General features: G+C 37.6%; 1 long non-coding RNA gene across 1 annotated transcript in view; it reads left to right on the plus strand.

Annotated features, from left to right (window-relative positions):
- The window catches only part of LOC119865036, a 30,172-nt gene extending 11,514 nt beyond the window's left edge, over nt 1-18,658 (plus strand). The window contains exons 3-4 of the long non-coding RNA XR_005375862.1: nt 12,234-12,344; nt 15,042-18,658. This is a non-coding gene — a long non-coding RNA (uncharacterized LOC119865036). The remainder of the gene's footprint in view (nt 1-12,233; nt 12,345-15,041) is intronic.
- The last annotated feature ends 5,660 nt before the right edge of the window (nt 18,659-24,318 follow it).

A 24,318-nucleotide genomic window follows, 5' to 3' on the forward strand; every position in this document is an offset into this window, starting at 1 on the left:
GCATCTCAAAAAGGTGGTCCCACTTGGCATGATTGCAGAGTTAACGTGAACTCGGAAAATTTAAGCTTTTACGTTTAAAGATCAACGTCAGGCTACATATTATACGCCGCTTGCTTGGAGCTCAAAATGAAGTGACGGTTTTGGCTCTGACATTTGAAAAAAAAAAAAAAAATTCCCCCGAATTCAACAAAGCCTTGAGATGCCAGAGTCATCTTGTTTCAGTTATCCAATCAATAAATATAACTAGATGTTCTGGGACCAAAGAATCAAAAACATTTGTTGCTATTCCCAAAATAAAAAGCAGTACTCACAGGTGTGCTATGTCAGTTAGAGCCCCTTCAACTAAATTGAAGCCCCATGTTCCCATTGGCCATTCATCATTGGCCGTTCACAGAGGTATCTCCTGAAGATTCTGTAGCTGTTGTGAAGTAATGCTTGCTTTCTGCCAAGATCTCATGAGGACTGAATTACTGTGAGTCATGATTTCCCCAGAACTAGTAGAACTCTTTCTTGTACAACCAGGCTCATATATCTCAATAACAGCTCTGCTGCCAGGGGAAGTACAGGTACATTTTGATACTGAAACATTCCTTGATGTTTGATTTGGCACAAACTGATTCAGACTCTTCCATGGCCTCACTGCATGATTGTTAAATAATTTCCCATTGGAGAAAAACAAAATGGCCATTGGTGCCTTAAACACATACACACACACACACACATAACCTATTGCTATTACTCTTGAAAGCTTAGCTAGCAAGATTTATGACTTGCATCAGGACATTCCATTTGTTTTAAGACAAGAGGAAACAATGGTTTGTTTGGGCCTACTTCTATGGGCTTTCTCTAACTTGGGTCCAAATATTTGCTGGGGCAAGGCCTTGTTTCTTTTCATTGCTGAGCTCTGGCTCCGCAGGATGTAACCGTGAAGGGACTGCGGTATGTCCTCCCACTCACTTGTGTAATTTGGTTGTTTTAATTACTTATCTAAATGATGGCTCTTCCTGCAGACATCGGTTTGAGTAACTTCCTTCATGACGGCTTCCTCTGTTAGACCAGGCTTCGCTAGCCTTTTCTGCCTTTGCAGCAGTTACAAGTTGTACACACAGGCCACAGAGTCGTTTTTCATAATATGCTTTCTTTTTTCCATTGTTTTCTTCATATCCTTTCTTTCCTTCCAAGTTGAAAATCGTGTGTAGGGCATGTGCTCTGGGGCCAGAATTTCTGCAGTCAAAACTTAGGTTTCATCTACCAGGTCTTTTACCTTGGGGAAGTTCCTGATTTTTCTGTGCTTCATCCTCAAAACAGTGATAATAACAGAATCTACCACACAGGGGTAATAGAATTATTAAATGAGATCACGTCATAAGCTCTTCCATAACACAGTGCCTGGCATGGTAAGTGTTCATGTAGTGTTGTTGCCAACATTGCCTTCTGGAAGTTGGGAGGCACACCTGTCAGTTTCCGAGGCCGCAGGAGAAGGAGAGATGAAATTCAAAATCAAGTCCACCTTAAGTCAAAGTCCAAACTATGTATATAGGTAGATATAATATATGTTCAAAAGACAAACACACACACACACACACACACACATTATAATCAAGCTTTGTATTTTACCTAATTAAATATGGCTGGTTTATAATTAGTGCTAGGTTCCCAAAATTTTACATGATTTTGTATTATCCTCTCAAAAGTTACCCCTATTTATCAACCTGGTAGTCCTGGGGCTGTATTTGAATTTAATATAAATATATATTATATAATATAAAAAATATAAATATATACTTTTTTTTTTTCTTTTATTCTTCAAGTCTGCCTACTGAAAATCTTCCTTTGATACTAAGGTAAAGGAAGACAACTTGCCTTGAACTTTATGCTTCTTCCGGGACCTCCTCCATTTCTTTCTTCACAGGAGACAACTGACAGATTATACACAAAGTCAGGTAATAGTGATGAGGGCTAAGTAAATCCTCACAAGCACCCTATGATCCCTATGTTAGCAATATGGAAAGCAATACCTAGTAAGGCTAACCAGTTTGTCCAAAAATCCATAGCCAATGTAGTTAAGGTAGGAACCCGCAACTATGATGCCAAAGCTGAAGCTCTGAATTATTAAATTATTGTTTCCCAAAATATTAAAATCCTAGAAGAGACGATTTTTAGTACTGCCCATGGAGATTTCATTCGGAACCTTGAGGTTTAGTGTATCCATAGGAGTTCATGTGTACATGCAGGTGTCAGAATGTTACTGTGTGAGCGTAGCACTGCTCACCCCTGCTCTTCTCAGTGACCCATCTCTCCATTTGTAATACGTCCCCACGGTTACAGGTGAAAGAGTCGTACCACACCTCTGATCTCTCTCTCCAACCAAGAACCAGATTACTTATTTAGAATTAGAAAAGAAACTAAAAAATTATAAACAATAAAAAGATGGCATGTATCATAAATATCAAAAACATTATAAATATAACATATTTTTATTGTCATCTGCCTGGTATTATAAAATATATTTCCTATATATCTTAGCCTATATACTCTATGGATGTTTCTTCATATGACAATATCTTTTGTAATATTTTCTGAAGAGAGAATAGAAAGATAAGTTAACCTTTCTTCTATCATGGTTGATAATTTATTACTGATAATTCAATGTAAGTTTTTAAGATGCCTGTCGAGTTTGGAAAAAAAATCAGCAATATTCTTTTAAGTATTTTCTCACATGTAGATCATGAGATTTTGTGGCAGTTTAAATTTTCTTATTCAGTGAATGACGTTAAAATTTTTAAATTAGTGATAGTCTTTAATTAGTGTGTTCTAGATGTTTTCATTATAACAAAATGAAAACAGTAGTTTTTTTATGTTGCTTTTATTCATGTTAGTATTTCATTTCAAATCAGAGAGGTATTCATTTATTTTTCTTATTCATATGATTCATTCCACCTTATTATCTTAATTTTCCATCAAAATAATAGTCTATTCATTACTTATATTCAAAATGTATATTTTCTTAATAAATTATTGCTTTGGATATACTGAGAAAAAAATTATCACATATATTTCTCAATATCAGAATAATTTTTACAGATTGCATACAATAAGCTATGAAAAATAATTTCATTCTATCACATGCTAGTAATTTTATATGCTACATTATTAAGAATACTCCTTGTAGGAGAAACCGTCCTTTTGGACTAGACATTATTAAGAGCTGAACATGCGGCATTAAATATTATATCTGATAATTGTGAAATCATTCCTCGGACTAGATCTAGGTTCCTTTCATTTCAAACCTTGTTTCTCCTCCACTCTCTGCATACTTCCATCATCCAGGGTCACTGGGAAAGTTCACATCATGATATGGCAACTGGCCCCACCTCGTTCACTCTCAACTACCGAGTGACATGATCTTTTGAGAGTTAGGATTATTCCTGAGTCATACTACACTGAGATAGCTAGCAATTACTAAAGTATATACGGGGATGACTGCAAGCCACATAAACATAACCTTTAAACCCAAACTGAATATATCCTTGAGCCAATTTCCCACTAGATGGAACCCAAAGATATCCATAGCCACTGCAGCACCCCCAGACAAAGATCAAGAGACTGGAAGTGAGAATGGAAAGAGACAATGGCCTTAAGCACTGGTGCTGAAAAAATATCCTATGTTGGCTGTGTTCAGTGATAGTCCTTAAAGTTTAGCCCCATCAGTGTCACAGCCAATCCATCTCTGCTCATATCTGTACTCTCTATCCTGCCTCCTATCTAGATGCTTCATGCCACACAAAACTCAGTGCTGTGACTCTCTCTGAACACACTTCCCAATACAACTTACCCCCCCCCCCTTTTCCTCACCTGAATTTCCTGAGCCTTCTTCCTTCCTTTGACTCTCCCTTGTGCCCTAAGATCTTTCTATTCAAAGTGTGGTGAGTTAACCAATAGCCATAGGAGACCTTTAAAAATTCAGAATCTTAGGTCCCATGCCAAATCTACTGGTTTGAATCTTTTTTTTTAACAAGATCTCCAGGAGCACTTCCTACACTTTTTGGGTTTGAGAAGCATGTCCTAGAGGATACCCCCCCACCAATTCCATAGAGATGGAAAGAACACTTGTTTTACTCTAAAGAGAATTTTTCTCATTGCTACCTCCATGTCCAATCAAACCCAGGTGCTTAATACCACCCTTTCACAAAGACTGTCCCCACTTCTCAGACTCCAGGTAGGGTGGACTGACCTTCGTTCTAATACTTGTTCCTTCTTCTAGACATCAAATCTGTTATCATCATTTAGTGAATCAGCAGGCAGTTTGTCTCAGTCTTGGAGGATTGTCTGTACTACTAATTGCTTCCACAGATACATTTAAACATGTAAGGGTCCAGCACTAATATCACATTTCTTTTTTTATCCTTCATCTCATGATTGTCCACATTTTGATGATTTGCAAAGCTGTTGACCTCATGTTTCTACTCAACCTAAGCCACATAAGTATTATTAATTATTTCAAGTAAATGTTGTTGTCTCCCCAGTTAGCTTTATGTATTTTGAAGGAATGATGTGGATGATGCATTTGAGCCTGGGGTAGTACTTGACACATTATAGCTTTCAATTAAGCCTTCTGGTTTAATAAGGGAACAATTAGATATTTCCCTGATGACTGAGGAACATTCAGGGTTCCAGAATTAACACTTTGAATTATAGTTCTTATTGAATATGATAAAGAACCGAATGTTTTATTAGCATGATTATCATCAAATGTGCATTTCTTGCCACCATGTGTCTCACACATTTTTACTGGAAAGAATGGAGTTTAATCATTGTTTTATATTGGAATTTAATCCAGAAAATTTAGTGTAATGGAAATGGCATGGAATCAGAGGTGCTGTTTACCAGTCCCTGAACAGTCATCTATGAGCTGTGTGACTTAAGTTAATAACCCTCATTCTCCCTGTTTCCTTGAACAGTAACAATGCCAACCTCATGAGGTTATTATGACATTTAATGAGATAAAGTATATGGGAAAAAAATGTAAGATCTCATACAAAACCTTAACGTATTTTTCCTCAATTTATCATTCTAAATTATGATCTTTGATACTGAGATTTATATCATTTTTCTTGTAAGTACGGTGGCATTTACTATTACTTTCAAAAATAAATAACAACCAAAAAAGTTTTAAGTTTGGAATTAGGCCATAGCTATATAGCTACTTGTACTTTCCACCCTTTAAGTGAACCATGGAAATTTCAAAATTAACAAGGGAATTTTGTGCAATGACTCAGATGATTAAGAAAGACATTAAAATTCTTTTAAAAAATAGAGGTAGGGTGTGAGCCTTTTTCACTTTGTTCTTTGAAGAAAGAGGTGTGTTGCTTGAGATTGGGAATCATGATGAGGTAATGCTTACTTTCAATTAGCCCTAGGCTTATGGACTTTCCCAATAAAGTTTATCAAAAGCTGTATGCAGGAATTCTAGAAGTTGGACAGTAGAAACAGGCAGAGAAAGAAAAGAAAGAGCAATGGACAGAATCTGTCCTGCCAAAATTCATATATTGAAATCCTAATCCCCAATGTGTCAGTATTAGGAAATAGGGCCTTTGAGAAGTGATTAAATCCTCAAGGTGAGGAGTAGGGCCCCCATGAATGTGATTTGTGCTCTTATAAAAGCAATCCCAGAGATCTTTTCACCCTTTCTGCCATATGAGGACCATTAATGAAATGTGAGTGAGAGAGATACCCACCAAGGCAGAAGCTCTAAGGTATGGCAGGATCTTGGCCACATCATGGGTTTTTGTTTGTTTGTTTTGTTTGTTTGTTTTGTTTTGTTTTTCTACCAGGTTTACAGGTATTGGCTTCTTTGTCAGCCTACCTACCACAGGAGTATGACAACAACATGGAAGCCACACTCCTAGGTATCCCACAGCGGTAATAGAGCAGGATGCAGAAATAAACTAATGGCTTTAAACCACTTGGATTTGGGAATTATTGCATAAGTCAGGGTTCTGTAGAGAAACAACCAACATGATATATATGAAGAGATTTATTTTAAGGGACTGACTCATGTAATTATGGAGGCTGGCAATTCCAAAATCTAAAAGGTAGGCTGGTAGGTTGGAAATTCAGCTAAGAGTTGATATAAGAATCTTAGATTGAAATTCATGGGCAGGTCAGCAGACAAGAACCTCTAGCAGGATTTTTATAGTAGAGTCTTGAGGCAGAAATCCATCTTCAGAAATTTTCAGTTTTTGCTCTGAAGGCCTTCAGCTGATTGGATGAGATCTGTCATATTATGGAGCACAATTTGCTTTAGAGTCAACTGATTCTACATGTTAATTATGTCCACAACACATCTTCATAACAACATCTAGACTACTGTTTGACTTAATAACAGGGCATCATAGCCTAGCCAAGTTGACACATGAAATTAACCATATTGGTTCTTTTTTACTAGGGAATAATCTAGCTTGGCTTGACTGATACATACATTTGTTGAGAAAAAAAAAAAAAAAAAACCTTAGAAGTTATAAAACAATATTTAAAAATAACAATTACTCCTATTTTACCATAAGATCTACTATACATATTTCATTGTACTTTATTCCAGTCATTTTCCTGTACATTAAGAAAAATTTTCCCATACATTTAAGAAAACTTTGTCAAAAGCATGTTATATACCTGAATAGTTTATATGAATAGAAAGAAACCAGTATTTTATGACTTTTGCTAACATCCAAAGTATTAACTAATAAAAATGAACATTTCACTAAATATATACATATCATTTGTACAATCAATAATATTTATTTATACGTTAGGCTTTTCTAATATTTAGCCATTAACTACAAATTCAAACACCCTTAATCATAAAAATTGCAAATTAAATATACTAGAATATTTGAAATGTTTTAATCATCTATATTTTCAGAAAAAAAGTTTTCACTGGTTATTTTTATAATTGAAAACCCAACCATCACACTTTTAAAATTTTATTTATTTATTTATTTATTTATTTATTTATTTATGAGAGACACAGAGAGAGAGGCAGTCTCCATGCAAGGAGGCCGATGCAGGACTCCATCCCGGGACCCTGGGGTCACAACCTGAACCGAAGGCAGATGCCCAACCACTGAGCCACCCAGGCATTCCCCCAACCAACACACTTTAATTATGTTGAAACCATTTAAAAGTGCTAAATATGAATTCTATTTACCGCCCCCTCTTTTTGCTCTAATTCTGATTTCTTATTCTCCTAAGAGACATAATTTCACTTCCCCAACCTAAGAGGGGATTGAATTTGAGGCAGAGGATGACAAGTGAAGATTTCTAATAGAGCCCAAGTCTTGAGTATTTCAAGAAGATCCTACCTATACTCATTATCCAACTAAGCTGGTCTTTGTTTTAGATCTTGACTGTTGTATAAAGGCTTAGAATTATTAGCTCTGACCAAGGCTATAGCATTGGATTTGCATGGGTTGGTGGCGAATGCACAAGTTTTATTATCATCATCAGGCTGACTCGTTATGAGCAGCTTGTTAGGACAGCTTTGTGAAGGTCTCCTTTGCAAGTATTTGTTCTCAGTTTCTTCATTTTTTAAAATATATCAGATATAAATAAGCCTTTTTTGGTGCAACTGCTCACTCTGAATGGGTCCAGTGCAGTTCAATGAAATCTAAAGGCATTTTTTTCTTTAGAAAAAAATAAATAAAAGCATTTCTTAATTATTTCACTGAAATTACAAGTTTTCTCCCATATCCACCAGTAAGACTTAGAATGTTATGTCATAAGCATTTTGTCCATAGCTATAAACAATTTTGAAACATAAGTGTCATGAACAAAACAAATGAGCAAAGGGGAAAAAAGAGCAAGAGACAAACCAAGAAAGAGACTCTTAATTACAGAGAACACACTTGAGGGAGGTATGGGGGGGGGGCGGTAAATAGGCGATGGGGATTAAGGAGGGCCCTTGCTGTGATGGCACTGAGGGGTGTATGGAAGCATTGAATCACTATACTGTAAGCATGAAACTAATATTACACTGCATGTTCACTAACTGGAATTTAAATAAGAACTTAAAAAATACTAAAACATAAACAAGTTACTGATTGTCATCATTGATTAAAATTGATACATGGCAACACTATAGGATTTAAAAAGTGCTACATTTTTCAAATGGAAAGCAGCAGTATAAAGATGTCTTATTAAGGATACAAATTAAAATATTATTGGGATAAAAATTAAAAAATAAAATGTTATGGGAATGGTAAAGGAAAAAAATAGATCAATCACAAAGGCATATAGATTATTATATAAGAGGTGGATTATTCAATAAATGGTATTGGGACAAACGTCTGGATATCTGGGAACAGATGAGCAAATTGTATTTCTACTTCATGGTTTATATCAAAATAAGTCCTAGAAAGTATGAAATTAAATACATTTTTAAAATAAAGCAATAAAAGTGCTAAGAGATATATTATTGAACATTTGTACAATCTCTGGCAGGACATTACTTCGCAAGTGTTCTATATCTAACACCAAGTGTGGAAACCACAAAGAAGAATATTAATGTATTCAACATAAAAATTTATAAAAACTTAAGCATGTCTAAAAATAATCTTTAAAAGTTAAAGGCATAGTCTTCAAAAGTGTCAAGATTCTGAAATATGGGAACTGTGGCAGACAAGAGGAGACCAAAGAGACACCTAAGTATAATGTGGGATCCTGGAATAAAAAACACATGTGTTGAAAATGGATAAAATCCAGATAAATTCTGTACTTCAATGAATAGGAGTACACCTAAATTTGTTTCTTGTTTTTTTTTTTTTTTTTTTTTAATCATTGTTCTATAGTTATGTAAGACATGAACACAAGGGAAGTTGAGTTTGGGTAGATACAGTAGTTTTCTGGATTATTTTTGCAACTTACCTTAAAAGAAAAAGTTGGGGGGAAAAATTAAAGGCCAATGACAAAGTGGAAAAATTATTTTAAAATGAGTCATGAGAGACATATATTTAATGTGCAAAAAGTCTCCTTCAAATCTATATAAAAAAGGAATTCCCTAATAGAGAAATGATTCATTGACACTAAAGGACCAATCATAGAAAAAAATATAAATGGATAATAGATATATTAAAATATTCAATCTCATTAATCAAATGTCATTATAAAATTCTATTTTCACCCATAAAAGTACAGATTTAAAAATATTTTAATACCCAGTTTTAGTAAGGATGTGGGTAAATATGAAATCCTACGTTCTGCTAATGAAAGAAATGAATATTATCTTTTTTAGTTCATTTTGGAATTACGTAGGCAAGCTTTCATCGTCTCAGTGCTTTATACTAAAGCAATAATCACTGAGGTGCACAAACCTGTAGCCGCAGTAGTGAGGTATTGATAATAAGAGCAACAATCAGAAATAGCTTCTGAGTTAAAACAGATAAAATCATGATTGAATCATATTATCATGATCAAACCGAAGTTCCAAAAAGTTCACTGACTTGCTCAAGGCCACCCAACTAGGAAAGAATCTCTGCTCTGATTTGAATCCTAATTATTTCTCCAAGTCCTTTTTCTCCGCTGCTGGTTTAGAGAATTTGGGGGGCGAGTGTGGAATACCAGCATCAGAATGCAGAAAATCAAGTGGTGCAACTCCACCCAGTTGGGGAATCTGGAATTCCTGTCTCAATACATTGTTATGGCAATTCCACAGATGCTGTTCAGCCCTAAGCATGAAGCTCAAGGCAGAGGGTGACCAATGGAAATACCTTCCATTTAAGAATCATGATTTTCCCTTAGAAAGTTTTATTTAAAATGCTATTGACTTAAAACATTACTAACCTGGTCCAAGAAGGTGGACCTCATACTTATCATTTCTTTACTCAACCAATAAATAGTTCATGCAAGTGTACCATGTACTAGACTTTCGTGTTACCATGATAGGTTAGACCCATGATCCCTGCTTCCAGGAAAGTCAAATTATTCCTAGTGTATTTGTCTCTTTGGTTTTCACCTTTTTCCTCTTGCCTTTCTTTCTAATTTCTACTGGTTTGGTTGGTAGATAATTCATTAAATCCTGTAATTTGGGATTTCCACTGTACTCTTACATCCTATTTTATACTTAACTTTCCTTTCTGAACATAATAACCAGGCACATATTTAATTTTTTTTTCCAAAACAGAGGCTGTTCCCTTGGTTAAGATGTCTACCTCATCAATGATTTCTCTTCTTTCCCCAATACAGGTGGACCATTAAAGTTATGCCCCCCACACTAAGAATCTGTAAAGGACACTTACTTTCTCCCTCTATCTGCCCTTCAAACTTGACCAAATATTTTTGGTTTGGGACAATTATGGAGGTTTCCCTTGTAGTCTATTTTTTTAGCTTAATTATTCTTATTTTATGCTTAAATTCCTCATTTTGATTAAAACTGCTGGAAAGCTTATCGCCCTTCTCTTCAAGTCATAATCCACCATCCTGAACCCTCAGTTCTGATTTATTTGCTTTGTGTTTAGAGTTCCTACATCAATATTCCATCAGATGGGATAGAAGAATGGTATGAATTCTTTGATATCTTGAATATCTTAAGGTATCTCTTTCTTATCCACACAAGTAAACGTTATACTTGGTTTGCAACCATTTCTGCTAGCTCTTCTCTACATGCTACTCCACCATTTTCTAGCTTCCAGTGTGTTGTATGAAAATGAGATGCTGATACGATTTTTATTCTTTATAAGAAAATTATTATTTATCAAAGCCTTTTTCTACCTCCTATCATCACCACTGTGTAAAATTCACTAGGTACTTCTCCATCTTCATTATAGTTACTAATATATTTTGTTGTTGTTTTTCTTCAGTTATTCTTTCCTCCTTTTGAAATTTTAGCATCATTTTAGCATGCTGGGTATCCTGATCTGTTCTCTGAGACTCCTTTCCAAAACAGTATCCAACTCTTGGTATCTTTTACTTGTTTTAAGATATTTATTCCAAGCCCTAGCTAAGGTCTCAACCATGATCCTTTTCTTCTTCTATTTAACTAGGTGCTTTTTTTTTAGTCCCTAAGTCATGTTTATTAACAGAAAAAGATTGGGCTTTTTTTTTTTTTTTTTTGTATTTGACTTCTTATAGGTGATCTTTTACATTGAAAAAAAAGTGCTGTTGTCTCTCCTCTAGCAGTACCATTCCTCCGGATGCCAGATATTTTGTGTCTTGGGTTTGTTCTCTGTCTGTCTATCTGTCTCTATTTGCTGAGTTTATTTGCCTGCTCAGTGGAACTCAGGACCAACTGTTCAGGAGCCCCAACTGGCAGCAGTTCCTTGGTAGTAAGCACAAAGTCTCTACATACATGATATGAGCCACACAGCTGACATCAGAAGAAACCCTCCTTGCTTTACTATCTCCAGCCACCAAAGCTGGCAAAAGCTGGCAAATTGCAGTTGGCACCTTCCCAGCTTCAAGAGAGGAGGAGGTTAAAGTCACTTATTTGACTCTGTCACAGCTCTTGATGCTCAAAACATGGTCCTTGGTCCCACAGCAGCGAATCGAAAAGTAAAAAACGTTAAGAGCTGGTTAGTAGAGCTCAGTGATGCCCAATTTGTTTGACAATTACTCCCACCAGTAAGACTGGATTCATGGTTTGAGCGTTGTGTCAGGTCTCAGCACAGACACAGTCCCTTGTCACATTGTATTATGTCTGGGTGAGCCCAATCTGCCTAAAATGATGACTAGTAACATAGCATCCAATTAGTGTAACAGGTCGTATATTTGAGGATCCCGGGATTACATAATTGTCAATAATTGTCATGTTCCACAGATAATTTGTGATTCAGAATTGTGATAATACTTCCTAAGGTCTGTAAGATCACAGATGTGTATCTTATAGTTTTTTGGATAGTGAACAGATTCCTGGGAAGCCAAATTATAAAATTTGTCATTATTCCTGTTAATACATTTCAATTTAAGATCTCAACTCAGATTTTCATCCCCGATTGCCTTCAATATAAAAAGTACAATCTTAATAGGTACAACATGTGTTATGAAATTGAAATTGAGCTGTGAGTCACACAAATAAAGGGTCACATTCTGAAATCAGTGAAGCATCCCCAAATTCATTCACCAAGGCCCCTTTTCCTTCAATCTTATAATTAGGCATTATAGAGCTCTCCCTTGCCCTGCTTTTCCTTAACTATAGAAAGGGCCATATAATGATACATTTTTTTTTTCCTTCTGTCTTCCAGTGTTTTAAAAAGTTAATCTGGGATCCTTCTTAATATGTAGAATGTAAATAATCTAATATCTTTCATCCAACAAAGGACATAAAGAGGAAACTTATTGGAATACATTTAAATGTAAGTAATGTATTTGGTAACATGATGCTTGAATTCATTTGGAGCCTTTCATTATAGCTGTAGACAAGTACAATACGTCACAAGATGACAAGAGTCCACAATAGGATGATAAGTGTACCAGACAGAGCTTACAAGAAGGCACATTCTTAGTCATCCCTACTCTCACCTCTTCTGAATATGCCCAATCAATATTTATTATGGGATTTAGATTGTTTTGATGATTAGGGAGGGACAACTTCTAAGCTATTTGAAGATAAAAACTAAATAAAACTTAACTTTATCCAAAAACAAAAAGCATTTGAAATTAAACTTGCTGCATCTCTTTGCTTTGCCTCCTTCCATGAAACTGATGTGTAAAAATTTCCTGAGATTTCTCAAGCCACTCTGATCCACCAACTCTTTTATACCATATGACCACAAGAAGACATGCTTTATTGCTAGGTTTCTCTTGGCTAAAAATTATAAAGTGTTTGGATTATTCATAGGGTCCCTTAAACCATGGAACAACTAGTAGCAGCACCCTCTATGCCCTTTGGGGCTCTCAACATCCACTATGCCACAGAACTCTCACTATGTCTCCAGCATTACACCATTTGTAGTCCCTATTTCCCTGAACATGTCTTGTTGTTCAGGTACAGAAATCACAGCCCCTCTGGCGGGTGGGAAATGAGGGAAAGTAGGAAGGTAGAAACGCAGGTTTGGTCACAGACCCTCTCTCCATGCCTCTCAGGTAAATATTCTCCTTGTTCTTCTGCCATATGGAAACAGGTGCTAGAAGCAAAGCTGAGGTGTGCTTACACAGCCTACACCTTTGTTCTGCTCCTCCATGCCTGATTCTCAGGATCTGCAAACATTCCATGCTCTCAAACTTTGTCTTCCTTCTTTTCTCACTCTCTGCACTCCTTCCGCGCTATTTATTCAAGGGGAGGCCTCAGCCTTTATGTTCTGAAGTACTGAAGGTGGGAAGAGCTATAGAATCTATCGGAGTCTGGATCCTCTTCTTACCTAGGAAGTCCAGAGAGGAAACTTCATTAGCTCAAGTTCACAAAACCGTACGTTGGCTGGCACTATATCCTGGGTCCTCTTTCAGTCAAGTCCTCTTTCTACCACTCTCATGCTTTGTCATAAAGGAAACAAAAAAAAAAAAAAAAATGGAAGTTAACATACACCTTGTGATATAAAAATAATTTTTAATTATGATCTTAAAATTTTTAAATTGGGATTTGGGATCTCACTCTCAGCTTCCTACTTCCACTCTCCCACAAGGCTAATGTAGCAGGAGTTAGAAAAAGTGTCCCACTGATCTTCAATATTCATTGCTATTTTGAAGGATTTGACCCATAAGGAAGACATCATTTTTCCAGGAACACTATCCAGTTAGTCTCTTGAACCCAACAAATGTGCTTGAAGGCATACCCCAATGTCAAGTCTGGAGCATTGGATATAGGAACAGTCAACTTGAAAAGGGGTCATTTTCTCTGAGGATTCAACTACTTTTAACAGAAAAGACATTATCTCACAAATAGGAGCTTGTTTCCTGCTTTTTGTTAATAAGAGTAGCCAATGCTAGAATGAAGGCCTTAGGGATGAAAAAAAAAAATGAGTGGAACAGTTCTTTGGCAAAGCTGCCTGAGGGATTTGGCTTCTTGACAGTGAAAATAGGCCTCAACTATATAAATTATGCAGGTTGGGACAGCCTGAGTCTCAGCCTTTCTTGATGGAGTCATGTGGGAAAGAACGTCTAGACATCAGAAATCAAATTATTGCTTTTATAATTCTCTGTTTTAAAAACTGCTAAGAGCAATACCTCCAGTGGACTCTAATGTAGAGCTGTGGAACATCAGTCAAATTGACTTCAGCAGCCATACGAAGCACACATTTTGACAGTTGGAAATGATCAATTATTCCAAATAGCATCACTATTTGGAAAAATACTACTTCTTGCTGATTGAAAAGCACAGTTACTTACAGTTTAAAAAATGCTTTGTAAAAGGAGAAACTCAATAGACAATGAACCTACACCTGCTACGTGTGAGTTCTAGAGTGACAAGCCTTCTCAGAGCCTCCCAGAGAAAAGGAGCCCTCCTTTGAAAGGTTTCTGGTGTCTCAGTTTGTAGTAAAGGAACATTAAAGGAACACAGACCCAAACTATGAGCTATTATCCATTTAAATTGCTTAGCCATAATCAAGAATAATAGTTGAGGTGACTGGCTCAGTCAAAGGAGCATGTTACTCTTAATCTTGGGGTAGTGAGTTCAAACCCCACGTTGGGTATAGAGATTGCTAACAAAAATAAATAAATAAACTTCAATAAAAAAAGTAAAAAATATTATTTTGGGTCTCAGAATTCAAAACTCTGAAACTGGACAAAAAAGAATATAAAATGTGACAAGAATCAGTGTAAAATCATGCATTTTGATTCTAAACAGGAGTTCTTGGATTTTCAGTTTGCTACAAGAGCAATATAACCTTATAATGTAATAAATCCTTAAATTGACCAATGAAATCTTTATTTCTTGCATAGAAGTAAAATTTCTATATCAGAAGTAATATATCCATTTTTATTCCCGAACTTGTCTAAACCATACCTCATGCATTAGGTTGATCTTTTGATTAGGCGCAAACATTTTATGTACATTCTCAATCAATTCCCACAAAACCTATTGGATAACTGTTCTTTTCATTCCCATTTTACAGCTGAAGAACAGAAAGATTGTATTTTGCTTAAATACACATATGGATATAACTTTCTTCAACCATGTGAAGTGATATGATGTGAAAGAAGAAATTGCTTTGTTATATAGAATGAAGATCAGTAGGTAAAAGTATTAGAAGTTCAAATTCTGAATGATGATTCTTAGGCCAATTTGACTTATTAACGAAGAATTATGGACTATCATACAAAATAGTGATATTAGCAAACTTTCTCAACCAGATATTGTTTTTGGTCTCTCAGAAGATTAAAGCCAAAGAGATTCTGGTACTGGACATTTTAATATTAGAGTTTATGAACAAAAGGGAGAGGAAGATCCTTCCCTTAAAAATAAAATTCATGATACATGAGTCCTAAGCTTTCTGGTGGAAAGAAAATCTTTAGTTATCTCCTGAAATGTTTCCTGTATATACTGCTTATTTTTAAATACATTGGGATCAGTATCTATACCGAGAATAACAATCTGGAAGAAAATAAAAAACATGATACTTATTCAGTAAATACCCTTCACCTAATCATAGACTTAATCATGTGGTGCAATCCTGAGGAGCAAAGGTTGGTTGAGTCTCTTACTCAAAGCTTAAGTTAAGGGGATACAGAAAATAGCAGAGTTGGGAGGTACATAGATCTCAGCACTAATTAGGAACCTGAATCCCGAACACTGGCAAGGGAATTCGGAATGAGTTTTTTAAATTATGGGACCAGAAGCAGACAGACACCAAATACTGGAGGTAGTGTTGGAGAGAAGAGTGAGCCCAGGAGTGAGCGAGAAAGTGGATTCAGAGCAAAGAGAAAGCAGAACCGGGCATGACTGTTTTTTCTTTTTTCTAAGTGGGACTTCTCTGTGCTCAACTACAGGAAAAATCACAGCATGAGTCAGAGAGTTGTGTTGTTTGAGGTATTTTTGTCCAAAATAAGGGAGTGAACCTAAAGCAAGAGATCTGTAGGGGCTTCTATACTGCTGAACCAATAAACTTGCGCTATTTATTTTGCAACCAATTTGAGGCTTTACAAGAGATATAAATGTGGCTCAGCCTCCTTTGCTCACTCCATTCCTTATTCCTGTATGTGTGTGTGTATGTAAAATATATAATTCTAGATATATATGGAATAAAAGAGATATCCCAAATTTTTTGTCTAAGTTAAATTAAATCCAGACTGAGGTTCATCAACAAGTTGACAAAAAAAAAAAAAAAAAAAAAGGTGTTTTTTTGTTAAGAATCATCCTCTTGTGTGCCCCATTGGTATAAAAATGTCCAGCACCTCATCCCAGAAAAAAAAAGGAAATAAGTTAGTTCTAGATCTCAGTCCATTGGATCATCCCTGTTAATAATTCTAACTCCCAGTACCCATGTGAAAGTGAGTGTACTTCATAAGGAAAAACATGAGAAGCTGCCCAAGGCTCCTCACGCTTAGTGCCAAGTGCCGGAGGGCAGTGTCCTCCAATCCCTTTTGCATAGGAAGTCTACAGTTAGAGATTAAACAAGGACAGTGCTATTTTTCTAAGTCTCATCATTGCTTCCTGCCTATTTTTTCTTCCCTGTTCTACCTGGCTTCAAAAATAATTTATAATACCTTAAGAAAAAACATGGATGTAGCAAGGTCATATTTCTTTAAACCAGAGGAAAGAAAATACATAAGACTTATTATGAAAACTGGATATGAATGAGGCATTTGAATACAGATGTAGGGACAGAGCGGCAATGGCAAGGCACGCAGCAAAATAAGGACAACATAGCCTCTGTCTCAAGGGATTTACAGCTCACCAGGGGAAATACCAATAATAATAATTAAAATAATAGTAACCCCTTCAGTTTGCACAGCAGTTAAGCTTATATATAGCTCTGGCATGCAAGGCCTTTGCTTGCACAGAGTGGCCTTGTGCAAATTACAGAAAAGTGCCCCTTCCAGCTGGATAAATTAGGAAAGTGTACCCATGCTCCCAACCTGTCTCAAGTGGAGTTCCTCACCTGAACCACAGGACACCAAAAATAATTTCAGCAACTCTTTTCTCAGTTATTCAAGGATGGTACGTACATGGTAGATGGATAGCAGATGCGTTACTTAACTGCACGCAGCGGGTGCCTTAGGGCACTAGAGCTTGAGTCCCTTATCAAACTCTAAATGAGAAGGATTCCTGGATGCAGACTTAGACTGGACTCAGCCCCTATTCTCTCCTTCATCGGCACAGTCGAATACAGTGGCCCAGAGAGCTGCTTTGCTTTTATTAGTGCTCTGACTTGCTTCGGGTCTCTAACTAGAAGCTAAATCACAATCCCTCATTGCCTCATCATGGTAAGCACCAAAAGAGGGTAAAAAAGAGGGTACATTTGTCCAGGGAGTCAAAAAGTGTTTTTTGTCCAAAAACCAAAAAAAATATTTCACGAAGAAAATATCTAATATTTTAGCCCTGCCCCTGTGATATGATTTTAATTGTTGGAATGGGGAAGGAGGGTCCTAGTAGAGGGCGCCGAGGTGTGGATGCATCTCAATTTTGCTGGAGTAGAAAGTTTGTGAAGGAAAGTAAGTTATGACAACACGGTGGAGGATGTCAAAAGTGACTGAGGCACTTGAAGATACCAGCAGGAACGAGGGAGCGAGGGGAGGAAACTCTGGTACCAGTGTGTGTAATAGATTCAAGGACAATGACTTCAATGCTTATAGTATCTTTAACCTGTAACAACCACTAATAAATCTGCTTATGTTCTAGTAAAAAATAATGTGAACTCAAGGGAAGAGATAAGAGTTGGGAAGGCCGCAAGAATATTGGTTAGGAGCCATAGCTACGGTCGGACAGACTTGGGTTTACACCCCCCCCCCTACTACTTATTACTAACATGAATGGAGACATTGTGTTTTCTGTGCCAGTTGCCACATTAATAAGATGAATTTTAAAATTTGGAAACACCCATCTCAACGGTTGTTTTAAGATTTAAAATACATCAAGGACATAACCTCTGTAAGAGCCCGACATACTGAAGTTCTCAGTAAGTGGGGTGATGATGATTGAGGATGGGGGAGAAAAAGGAGACAGAAGGGGCAGGCGCAGGGCTGGGTCAGCCTGCAGCGTGACCTGCCCTGCGACTGGAAGTAAGGGCGAGGGCAAAGGCCTGCAGAGTCCGGGGGACCTGAGGCCCTCAAGGGTCCAGGACCCGGAGGATGGAGGTGGCTTTCAGAGAGTCAGGGCTACCAGCCAGGGGGAAGCTCAAGTCTGAACGGGAAAATCAAACGACTGCGCAGATGGTTAGAGGACATGGTGCAAGTCCAGGTCACCCCCCAACCCACAGACACAGAACTCGGGGCTCCACGAGAGGGACAGCTCCCCAGCCTTCGGCGACGCTGTGGCCTCAGTGCCGTCTAGCTCCGTGCCCCTCAGTGTGGTCCATGCACCTGCAACACGCAGCCCTCGTCAGAAATGCAGAATTGGTCTGTGTGTCCTTTTCTGTGCCAGGACCTCACCGTCCTGGTGACCACAGCTTTGTGGTACAGCTGAACCCCGGCATGTGGACGCCCTCGGCACTGGTTTTCCTTTACAGCATTCCTCCGGCTATTCAGGGTCTGGATGGGGTGAGCACTGGGTGTTAGACTCTATGTTGGCAAATCGAACTTGAATAAAAACAAATAAAAAATAAATAAATAAATAAATAAATAAATAAATAAATAAATATTGTTTAAATTGTTCTCTTAAATCTCAAGGATGGATGTATAATCATTCATTATATCAATCTCAAATGTATGTTTAAGATTTTTACATTTTTAACTGAATAAATTGCTAGAAAGAAAGAAAGAAAGAAGAAAGAGAGAAAGAAAGAAAGAAAGAAAGAAAGAAAGAAAGAAAGAAAGAAGAAAAAAGAAAGAAGAAGAAAGAAGAAAGAAAGAAAGAAAGAAAGAAAGAAGAAAGAAAGAAAGAAAGAAAGAAAGAAAGAAAGAAAGAAAGAAAGAAAGAAAGAAAGAAAGAAAGAAAGAAAGAATCTTTGGCTTCTGAGCAGACCGACCTGATGGGCGCTGTGTTTTAACAAGGTTCCCGGGTGATTCGTATGCAAAATAAGTTTCTAGAGGCACTGCTCCAGACCACAGCGGAGGCAGGAAGGGGGAATGCCAGTCAATTAATTAGAGGACTGAATCTCCATTGTTTAGTTCTCTTAGGCTGTAAGCTGATTAAAGGAACTTTATTGTATTTGTTGACTCCATGAATAAAGTAAAGAATCACATCTCCTCACTGTGCCTCAGTTTGTTCCATTTTAACTTTATGGGCCCTTTATAGGCCTGGAAGAGAGACCCCCCCCAAATAGGACATGTTACATTGCTTAAACTAAACCCATTATGGAATTAAAATAGTCACACATTTAAATTCCACAAAATAATAAAAATTATCACCAAGTGATGATATTTTTCCCTCATAAAGGGACAAAGGCTTGGCTTTTAGCATTAGGTTCAGGTCTTGAAATAAAAACTCTTCTATCCAATTACTCAAACCATATGTTATATTTTCTTTAGCAAACTTGCCATTATAAACCCAGGCAGTTTTCTTTTGTATGCTTCAGGTGTAACCTATACTAGAGTTTTATATAAAATAAATTATTTTTGACAGGGGTAATTTAGAAGAAGCTATCATAAAAATGCCACACCAGACCATCTGGAATTGCTCAAAGTCATAGTGGAAGTATTTACTTTTATTGTCATAGCAGATCATCTCTCTTACATATTTTGTGGTGCATTCAATGTTGATTCGTGAAAATTGCTTCAGAAACGGTTTCATGTTTTCCCTTCTGCATAAGGAGAAGAGAAAAATGTTAAATGAGGATACTAAAAAGCAGAATTAGATTTTTCAAGACATATTAGATTAACCAATATTTATCAATTCGTGTTTTTGCTTTAAGGAGTCAAAAATAGGGGCACCTGGTGGCTCAGTCAGTTGAGTGTCTGACTCTACATTTCATGGGTCATGATCTCATGGGTCGGGGGATAGAGCCTTGCATCTGGCTCCAGGCTCAGCGGGAGTCCGCTCTGAGATCCTTCTCTGCCCCTGCCCCCCAAATTGCATGCACACTCTTCTCCTCTCAAATAAATAAATAAATAAATAAATAAATATTTTTTAAAAATAGTCAAAAATCATTACCTGTATTCATCTTGTATGTAACTGAGCACCTCTGAATTCATTCAAAAGATATTTACTGAACACTGACTGTGTAAGGGTACTAGAAATCGTGCATTGGGTACTCAAGATGCAATGGTGAGAAAAAAAATACATAATAATTTCTCCTAGGGAGCTCACAGAAATTACACAAATAATGTACAATGACAACCATGTCAGATGTACCTGATGCAGTGAGACTATATGTTATGGGCACTTGAAATTTTCTGAAGGTGTCATCCCAAGGAGGTAACAGTCCTGGTAAGAGATGGAGGGAATACAGCAATCAATTTAGGTGCTAAGAGTAGTAGAGATAGTGGTCAGGGAGGAGAAAGCAGCCAAAGAGTGAATTCCAGGCACTAGGAACAAGAAAGCCCTGTGGCACGACTCATTCTAAGAAATAAAAGGCGACATCACCAAGCCAGGAGTACAGAGAGCTGCACCCCAGGATGCACGAGGCTGGAGCAGTGGGCCCCAGGGAGACCGAGCAGAACATCATGGGTCATTTTAAGGATTTTACTACGTTATCCTAAGGATCATAACAAGCTCGATTTAAGAAAAAAAAAAAAAAGTGTCATGTGTTGTATTTCCATCGATGGATTAGGAAGAATTAGAAGTAAGGGAGACTCTTCAGGAGGCTCATGCAATAATATCAACGAGTACTGTAGACCCCAACCCTGCAAAAAATTCAGTTTACCTCATGTTCACCTGTGACCCTTTCCAGGGACCTTCTTTTCAATCTCATCTATCACTCTCCCAACCCTACAACCATACACCCTACGACTTCTTACTCTTCTGTAAACGTTACACCTTTCTTTCTTCTGAGACTTTATATAGTGTCCCTTCTACTCAAAATGCCTCTCTCCTTTCTCTACTCCTCTCTTTCTTCAAAACCTAGTTCACTTCCTTAAGAACACCTTGCCAGCCCTTCCCAGGAAGAGTTTCTTGTTTCCACCTCTCTGCTGGCATTAAGACCTTATTAAAACTGAATACAGAACATGTATCAAATTGCGTGGTGATTATTTTTGTTTTCCTCCATGAACAAATCAGTGACTTGCAAGCTGTTGTTTGCCTTCCAAAACTATTCAATAAACTCATAGAAACCCAAAATATAAAACAGAAGTCCAGGGTTTTTTAGCTTAAGCAGGGATAGATGTTCTATTACTCATCTGGACTTCCCTTGGAGGAGAATCCAAAATGACCCCAAGTGAGCTTTGTCTGTGAAGTCCAAAATGAATCATCAACAAAACACATCTTGGGTTTAATATTGGTGGAAGTGAAGTTACTTCCCAACACAGCTATTTGATGACACTAGAAAGCCATCATCTATTACCTTTAGAGTATTCTAGGCATCAAGCAAGCAACAGTCTCTTTACCCCCACAAACTCCAGTCAAACTCCATGTATGCTTTTTTTAAGGCATTGCCACTTGGCTTGAGATGAAAGATAGGGAGCCCACACAATCCAACCCCATTTTGGAGGTATTATTGAGGAATCTGTTGAACTGAGAATCACAAAACTGATTCTCAAGTATTGCCTTTATAGATCTGCATAGGTGATCAACATCTCATCAGGCATCTGAGGGCTCTCCTGATTAGGGGTGTCAGTCAACACTAACACATCATAAAGAATCTCACGATAGCATTCTGTTAAATATACACAGCTTATCTTTAGCATAAAGAGGAAATGGGGGGCAGCCCAAGTGGCTCAGCAGTTTAGTGCCGCCTTTGGCCCAGGGCGTGATCCTAGAGTCCCGGGATCGAGTCCCACATCAGGCTCCCTGTGTGGAGCCTGCTTCTCCCTCTGCCTGTGTCTCTGCCTCTCTCTTTCTCTCCTCTTTGTGTTTCTCATGAATAATTAAATAATTTTATTTTAGAAAAGAGGAAATGGGTGGGTGCTGTTCATCATTTTCAGCAGGGCACACTAGTGTATTTTATTTTACATTCTGTAATCACATTGGCAGTACCTTCTGCCCTTTCAAAAAAGTGAGTGCTGACCATAAGCCATTTGAAGACATTGGCTGGAGCTTACATTGTGGGAGAATGACAATAAATAAACAAACAAACATATGATTTATGGTGATAAGTGTTTTAAGGGAAAAAGCAAAACCCAGTGTGGCTTCAGAAAGTAATGTAGTGATAAGTGGAGTGGTCAGGCAAAATCACTATGAAAATATGATGTTTGAGTAAAAACTTGAATAAAATAAAAGAACAAATCATGAGGATAACATAAGGAGGAGCCTTCCTGGCAGAAAAAAAAAAAAAAATGCCTGAGATGGGATCATGCTTGATGTGTTCAAGGAGACCAACAGTTCTTCAGTGAATCACCTAAAGAAGAATTGGTAATAAGAGATGAGTCAGAGAAGTGGTCAGAGACCAGATTAAACAGAGCCTTGTAAATCCTGCTTAAAATTTTGGATCTTATCCCAAGGAAGATGAAAATTCTTAGAATGTTATGAGCAGAAACAGTGACAAGATCTAATGTAGGTGTTTAAAGGATTTACCTGGCTGCTGTGTTGACAACTGAAAAGGACCAGCGTTATAGCAGGAAGACCAGACAGGAGGCTATTACAGTAATTCAGGTGACAGATGAGGGCCTTGTAGAGCGGCTACAGAAGTGGTGAGAAATGGTTAGAGCCTGGATATATTTTTAAAATAGAACTATTAGGATGTTCAGAAGGAAAATGAATGTGTGAGCCTGGAGTTTAAAAAGAAAAAGTTGGGACTAGAGGTAAATGTTGGATTTATTAGCATATAAATGGTAATTAATGTCATGGCACAGAATGAGCTCACCTGAGGAATACATGAGATAGAGATGTTCAAACACTGAGCTCCGAGATACTCCAATGTGTATATAATAAGAATATTAGAAGGAGGCTGCCTGGGTGGCTCAGTTCATCAAGTATTCAACTCTTGATTTTGGCTCAAGTCATGATCTCAGGATAATGATATGGAGCCCCAGGTTCAACGTTGGGTATGGGGGCTTGCTTAAGATTCTCTCTCTCTCCCTCTGTCCCTCCTCACCCCAGGCTCAGGCACATTTTTTTTTCTCTCTCTCTCAAAAAAATAAAAAAATAGGAAGGAAGGAAGGAAGGAAGGAAGGAAGGAAGGAAGGAAGGAAGGAAGGAAGGAAGGAAGAAGGAGGAGGAGGAGGAAGAAGGAAGGAAGGAAGGAAGGAAGGAAGGAAGGAAGGAAGGAAGGAAGGAAGGAAGGAAGGAAGGAAGAAGGAAGGAGGGAAGGAGGGAAGGAGGAAGGAAGGAATGAAGGAAGGAAGGAAGGAAGGAAGGAAGGAAGGAAAGAAGGAAGGAAAAAAGAGAAAAAAGAGAAAGATTAGAAGGACCTAACAAAGGAGACTAAGAAGGAGCAATGACTGAATCATAAGAAGACACCGAGAGAGTGGTGTCCTAGATTTCAGGTAAGGAAGGTATCTCAGACAGGAACAAGTGAGTAGTAACTGTGGCACATGCTGCTGAAGGAATAGAAGGCAAGAAAGTTCAGAAACTTTAGAGATATTTGAAGAGTTGTGCTATAAGTGGAAGCAAAGGAAAGGAGAAGTAGCTGAAGATGAAGAGGGAGTCTTTTTTTTTTAAGATTGACTGATTGATTTTAGAAAGAGAGAGAGAGAGCACACATGAGCTGGGAGAGGAAGAGGGAGAGGGAGAGAGAGAAAATCCCAAGCCGACTTCCAGCAGATGGAGCTCCATCTCACCACCCTGAGATCATGACCTGACTGGAAACAAGACTCAGAGGCTCAAATAACTGAGCCATCCAGGCACCCCAGCTTCATCTCCTTCTGACCCCATCATACACTCAACTATTTGCTGTCCTTCAAATGCACCACATTGCTGGCACCTGCTCTCCTCTCTGCTTGAAATACCCTTAATCCTAATGAGCCTTTAAGACTCAACTCTTGAGTCCTCTTCTTGGTCTTTATCAGCCCTTTACCTACCCTCCCAACCAAGGTATTCATAGTCTGTGTTCTCCTAGTACATTGAATATAACAGCTTTTAAAATATACTCTTGGTTCAATGGCTGCCATCCCCCCGCCCCCCACATCATTTAGCTCTCTGAATACAGAAACTCTGTCATACATCTTTGTGTCTCCAGAGACTACCACAGTTCCTGGTAT

The sequence above is a fragment of the Canis lupus genome, chromosome 21 (assembly GCF_011100685.1).
Source record: "Canis lupus familiaris isolate Mischka breed German Shepherd chromosome 21, alternate assembly UU_Cfam_GSD_1.0, whole genome shotgun sequence".
NCBI lineage: Eukaryota > Metazoa > Chordata > Mammalia > Carnivora > Canidae > Canis > Canis lupus.